Source organism: Chinchilla lanigera, unplaced genomic scaffold (assembly GCF_000276665.1).
Source record: "Chinchilla lanigera isolate Chin_1 unplaced genomic scaffold, ChiLan1.0 scaffold00097, whole genome shotgun sequence".
In the NCBI taxonomy this organism is placed as follows: Eukaryota; Metazoa; Chordata; class Mammalia; order Rodentia; family Chinchillidae; genus Chinchilla; species Chinchilla lanigera.
In genome coordinates, this window is record NW_004955498.1 from 4,571,757 (window position 1) to 4,578,958 (window position 7,202).

A 7,202-nucleotide genomic window follows, 5' to 3' on the forward strand; every position below is an offset into this window, starting at 1 on the left:
GTTACACTGGCTAGAGTTTTGTCAAATTTGCTTATCCCTTTTAAGAGCTAGCTCTTAAAAAAGAAAGAATCAGCTCTTAAATTTATGGATTGTTTGCATTTTTTACAGTTAATTTCACAACTTCTGCTCTGGTTTTTGTAATTACTTTCCTCACATTAGTTTTGGATTTGTAATCTCATTTTTCTAGAATCTTGAGATGCATGTTCAGGTTTCTTTTTTTGTTTTTGAGCTTGCTCTGTTTTCTGTAGTGGGCATTCATTGCTATAATCTTTCCTCTTAAGATTACTTCCATTGTGTCTCATAAGTTGTGATAACTTTATCAGCATTATCATTTGATTCTACATTTCTACACTGTTCCACCAAACAACAGAATACGTTTTCTGATATGCACCTCATGAGAATTTTTGGAAAGTACTGTAGGTCACATGATAGCCCTGAAGCTATGCTTAAGAAAATGCAAAAGAATGGAAATCAGTCCATGCTTACAATCATGAAATATTGCAGTGAAATGAGAAATCAATGGCAAAAGAAACCACAGAAACTTTGCAGACATATGGAAAGTAAATAGTACTGTCTTGAATAATCAGTAGGTTGCAGAAAGTAGCAAAGTAGTAGTTCATAGTGTCAAATAATTATTCTTTGATTTCTAGTTTCACTTCACTATCTTCAGATAAAACGCATGGAATGAGTTCCATTCTTTTACAGTTACTAAAGTGTGCTTTTTTGGCTAGAGTGTGATCTGTTTTGGACACTGTCCCCTGGTGTATATAGCAAAATATGTATTGTGTTTGTTGGGTGGCTGTAGATGTCTGTCAAGTCCATTTATTGGACAGTTTGGTTGAACGCTGATATTTCATTGTTCACTTTTTTGTTCCCTAGTTTGATCTGTTTTTGAAAGCGGAGTACTGTGACAGTGGGGTACAGCAAATCTCTGACTTAGAACGTTGCTGCTGCTGCCATATTGTGGAAGTAGCTCACGTGGGGTTCGGTCTTTGTCACAGTTGTTTTGCTATGTTCTTACTGTACCTTGTGATAGTGTACAATATTATAGTAGAGTCAGTGACTTACTTTATGTGTGTGTATGTGTGGTTTTTTTGTCTTTTATATTCTATCTTTGTGTGAATTTGGATAAGTCTCACTTTGTCAGACTTCCAAATGAGTACAATTTATGAAGGTCCTAGAATGGAACTCATTTCTAAGTCAGGGACTTACTATACTATAATTGTGTGAGTGTTTCTCTGGCTTTTTATGTCCATTAGTGTTTGTTTTGTGAAGTTGTGTGTGCCAGTGTTTCTCATGTTATGTTTATAATTGCTATCTCTCCCTGTTGAATTGCTTCTTTGTCCAATATGTGATGACCATCTTTGTCTCTTGTGATCAGCTTTGGCTTGAAATTTGTTTGCTCTGAAATTAAGACAGATTCTCCTGCTTTTCTCTGGATTTCTGTTGTGTGCAATATTGTTTAGATTTCTAGTCTGTGAAATTTTTTGAATTAAATGTTTTCTGTATACTCCATATCACTGGGTTTTGTTTTTTGATTCATTCTGCCAATCTGTGTAATTTGATTTGAGAAATGAGACCTTTCCCATTGGAAGTTATTCCTGAAAGCTATTGATTTGTTCCTATAGTTGCATTATTTCTTGGTGAGGATGTCCTTATAATTTTTCCTTCTGTGGAGGTGCTTATGCAGCCAGGTATATTCACTATTTGAGCTATTAGTAATATTTTTTCATTGTGTCTTTCTAGCATATCCTTGAGAACTTTTGTAATGCTGGTCTGGTGGTCATGAGTTTAACGAGTTGCTGTTTGTCATGGATGGAATGCATTCTTACAGATGTTTTGAATGAAAGTTTGCAGGGTTAATATATCAGGGTTGGAAGTTGCTGTCTTCTACTTTTTTTGTTGTTGTTGTTGTTGTTTTTCTGGTACCAGGAATCAAACTCACGACCTTGCACTTGCTAGTCAGGTGTTGTGCTGCTGAGCTAAATCCCCAGCCCCAGAACTTGCTGGCTTTTAGGATGAAACACTTCATTCCATGCCTTCCTCCCTGTTAAGTTTTGTGTTCAGAAGTCTGCAGTTATCCTAATTGGCTTGTTTTTAAGTGATTCATTGATGTTCTCTAACACTTTTTAAGATTTTGTCCCTGTATTGGACTTCACTTGTTTGGAGAATTCTATCAGGTAGAGATATGGCAACGCATATGACTGTGTGTTGTTGTACATGCCTTATTTATCTGTATGTTTATTTCTTAGCCAGTATTTGAGATGCTGTCTGCTGTTATTCCTGTAAAATATATTTTGTCTTTTGTAGTGTCTTCTGATTTTTTTATGTATTCATATTAATTTGAGTTTAGCCTCTTTTGCATCATATATCAACTATCAGATCCATTTTTCGTGTTTTTCTATGGCTCTAAATGTGTCTTTGAGTGGTTTTTCATTGACAGCATCCCTATCTTCTCATTCTGAAATCTCTTTTCACAATGGTTACTTTGACCCACAATTTATTTTTATTTTTCTATTTTTATGGAAAAAAGTAAAACAAAATTTCATAGGAGAATGACAGTAGTAAGTACTTTGCATATTGCTATCTTTAAAGTAGTTATTCAGAGAAGAAGATATGGGGATAAAAAATTCTCCAAATGATATTATTATAAACATTTCTTTTCAGTGAGCAAGAGATACTAGTAGTATAAACAACTTGTATATTTTTTCCTTTTCCTTTCCTAGATTTCCCCTTTCCCCCATCCTACTTTGAGCAATTACTTCCCATTTGACAATACGTATTGTATATTTTGGACCTCGGTTACTCTCACTTTCTCATACCAGGGAGACAATACACTGTTTACACATGTCAGTCTGATTTATTTCACTTATGAATATGGTCTCAGGTTGCATCTATTTAAGTGTAAATGTCTCAAGTCTATCTTTTTTTACGTCTGAGTAGCACTCCATTGTATAAAAATAACACATATGTTTTATCCATTCTTCTGTTGATGGGCATTTGAATTGTTTCCAAGGTTTAGCTATTACCAGTTGTGCTGATTTAAATATGAGTGCCCACATATCACTGTGGTATGATGTTTTTAATTGTTCTGGAGAGATACCCAGAAGGGGTAGACCTGGATTGAATGGGACCTCAGTGTAACAGATTGGAAGATGCAGACACAACTCCAAGCACACTCAGCCACTTTATGTTTGACAAAGGGGCCAAACATGTTCATTGGAAGACAGCCAGCCTCTATAATAAACGGTGCTAGAAAAACTCGCTTTCTCAATGGTGAGGACTAAAATGAGACCATATATCTATCAACATGCACTAAAGTCCAAATGGATCAAAGATCTAAATATTAAAATGGAAAAACTAAATCTACTGGAAGGGAAAGTAGATAGAGATTTTGAAGTAGGTTATCATCATACTGGAGGAGGCAGGCTGTGATTTGGGATGTAGGAGTACAGTAAGGAAGGCATCTTTGAGATCTAGGATGGTATAGTGGGTGGTGGATGAGGGCATGGAGGACAGAACTATGTAGGGATACAGGACAATAGGGTGGATAAGGAGCACAATCTGGTGGATGGCTTGTAGGTCTTGGACCAGACAGTACAGTTGGTCTGATCGTTTAGGCAGCAAGGATGTGAATGTTGAAAGGGGAATTGACAGGCATGAGAAAGCATTGATTGAGGAAATGGTGATGATATACCTTAGTCCTCGGAGAGTCATGTCAGTTAGAGGGGATGGTCACTAAGCGGGGTATGGGTGATCATCTTTGAGAAGTATGAGGAGGGGAGCTCAGTGTGTGGCCACAGAAGGGGTAGAGCTATCCCAGATGTGGGGGTTTAAGGAGGGAGAAGTGATCAGGGAGGGGAGTTGGAGCGAGGATGGGAGAGTAGGCAGGCAATGGAGCATGGGGTGGTACCAGGGATAGTTAAAGTAGCAGACAGTTTTGTTAAGATGTCTCTCCTGAGGAGCAGGATGAGGCAGGTCATGATGACCAGGAAGGCATGGGAGAATATGTGGCTCTGCAGCTGGCACTGGAGCGGAGGAGTCTTGGAAGGCTACATATGGAGCCATCAAGTGCCATAACAGAAACGTCAGCCAAAAGGAGCTACCCTGGAAAAGATGGGAGGGTGGAGTGGGTTGCCCCCTTGTCACTTCAGAATGAAACAGTCTTACCTTCCACCTTAAGATTTACCTAAAGTTCAGCAGCTGTGATGGTGTGGGTTCTCCTGAGACTTTTGGGGTGTGTCAGTCATCAGAAGCCCAACCCATGAGCTCAGATAGAGCTGGGTTATCCTGTGAGGTGCCCTGGGTGGGGACCCTTATAGCAATCCTGGTTGCTATGGGACAGTTTAACTTCTAGTGAGGACCCACAGGTCAGACAAGAGTTGGAAGGGGATTTGGGGTGGGGGCACTATTTTGCCCAGTGACCCAGCTGTTAACACTTAAAGCAGTTGTCCCAGAGACCTGGATCGTCCTTTTGTGCCTGTGAACATTTTCTTGGCCTCCTGCTTGAGTTTTGGGTTTCCTGTTGTGGAGGCAAGTAACTGCAAGTCAGTGCTGTATTGCTGGTGGGCAGCCTCATCTAGGTTATAGACTTCGAAGGCCTGGAAGATGAATTCCTGTTGTGGGGTCAAGATTTGTCTCAATTTTTTGGAGTTTTGTGCAAATTCAGGAGCTGATTGGGTAATAAAATTCATTTTGAGAATCAGTTATTCCTCTGGGCTCTCAGGATTGAGGGTAGTATAGTTTCTCAGGGTGGTTACCAGTCGGGACATAAAGTGAGCCAGATTTTCATCTTTGTTTTGAATAATCTCTTAAAGTTTGTCATAATTGACAGCCTAGTGGGCTGGTTTTATTAGTCCGTTTACAAGGCAAGTGATCATGTAACCTCTTGTTCTTCCAGTGGGACAAGTTCCCTCTTCATCTCTGGTTAAAGTCCCAGTGGGTTCTGGCCCATGGAACGGTGATGGCTCTGTCCCTCAAATGGGGCTATGTCAGGCAGTGGTCATCAGCATATGCTTGGGCCAGGGTCCAGATTTCGTCTAATTATTCAAGGGAGAGGGTGGAAGTGAGGATGATGATACTGATGTCATCCCAAGGTAGGTCATAGGCTTGAGCAAATAGTTGTACCTCTTGGATATAAGTGAAGGGCTCAGACAGAAAGGAGCCAAGGCAGCAAACAATTTGAGAGAGATCAGTGAGGCAAAAGGGAACATGGACTTGGACAATGTCCTCTGTCCTGGCGACCTCACAGAGAGGGAGTTGGGGGCCAAGACTGAGGGGCTGAAGCAGAGGCCAGAGTGAGTGTGAGAGGGAGTGGGGTGAGAAGTGGGAGCGTAGATGGAAGAGTGTGGGAAGGGGGTTGTCCAGATGAAATAGGGGTTGTGTGAGATGAGGCTGGGGAAGCTGATATGGGGCTGGTGGCAGTGGAGCAGCAGCTGGAGGGACCCCATTAAGAGGAGGGAGAGCAGCAGACAGAGAGGGCATGTTGGTGGAGCAAGGTAAGAGGGATTGAAGGCAGATTGCTATTCAGGGTGGTTTGCGAGGGAGCAGGTGGGGGTGTGGAAATGAGATAGAGTTCAGTAGGGCTGCAAGAAGTACAGAGGGAGGGAGTCTGCAGTGAGCAAAAATATACCTAGACCTATGGGACCTTGCAGCATTTTCCCAGCCTGTGACAATAACTGTCAAGGTCTTGGAGAATGGAAAAATCAAATGTGCCATGAAGTGGTCATTGGGAGCCTTTATCAAGTTTGTAGATTATCCATGGCATTTTATAGAAATAGATGAGGCATTTTGGCTTCAGATAGGGGTTAAGGTAAAGAAGTTTGAGATTTTTTAGAACACTTGCTGGGGGAGAAGAAGCAGGAACAGAGGGAAGTAAATTGCCCATAGTGGTTCTAGACACCAGGCAAACAGAGGAGACTCATGAAAGAGAAGGAACCTCTCCAGTCATTTCCTGGAGGCTGAATGAGTGGATCAACAACCAAGCCAGGTGACTGCAAAATTGTGTAGCTGTCAGGGACACAGACTCCAAGGGTCAAGTGTGACAGTTACTGGGATTTTGGAGCACAACTCATGCTGGGTCTAGAAAACCACTTAGAGCGAGGAGATGAGTAGAGACAAGTGACAGACAGGAAAAGGTGACAGGCTGTAAATTTCACTTATCTGACCTGAAGAGGGAGATCAGACCCCCCTAGGAAGGAAACTCAACCTCCTGGTTTTCAGCTCCAGATGTTAGGGTAAACTGAGGCATAGATGAGACTACTGACACAGGTAGAATTTGAGCAGTGTGCGAGGTCTTTATCTGTAGGCCACATGTGGAGGGGGACAGTGCTAAAAAACATTGGCCCTGAGCAAAGGACAAGGGCCTGTTTTATAAGGGACTTTAGGCATTGCCAAGGGGGAGACAGCCTTTTGGGTCTCTGAGTAGGGAGTCTAGGGCTAAGTGGTAGACAGGGCTGTGTTGAGTACAAGGGGTGATGGCAGGCACAGCATCTTTCTTGTGTTTTTTCACAGAATCAGCTCTCTGCAAGTTGGTGGAGAGGGGCAGCTCCTGCCTGGTTAAGCTGCTTGAGAGAAACTACAGAAAGCTTCCTGTTGAATGCCGAGCTCCTGAAGGTGTGAATAACAGATCATCTTGGGGAATTATTCTCTCCTAGCTGGGTTGAGGTCTAGTTTGGAGACCTGATTGAAGTAGGTATTGATGATCTTCTGAATTTCCGTAGGATCTGTTGTGATTTCACTTTTCATTCCTACTTGCATGAATTTGAATCTTTTCTTTCCTTTCTTTGATAAGGTTGGCTAAGGGTTTTTCAATTTTATTTAATCTTTGAAAGAACCAACTATTTGATTCATTAAATTTTTGTATTGTTTTTGTAGTCACAATTGCATTAATTTCTGCTTTGATCTTAGTAATTTCCCCTCTTGTAAGGGCTTTGTGTTTAACTTGCTCTTCTTTTTTTAGAAGCTTGAGGTGTTACATTAGATTGTTTATTTGACCTCTTGCTGTTACCCTGATGTGAGAATTCACCACTATAAATTTCCCTCTTAGGACAATTTTCATCGCACCCCACATGCTTGGGTATGTTCTATCAACATTTTCATTTAATTGTAGGTAATATTTAATTTATTCTTTAATTTCATGTGTGACCTATTGACTCTTAAGAAGGGCACTATTTAATTTCCATGTGTTTATGGAGGTTTTG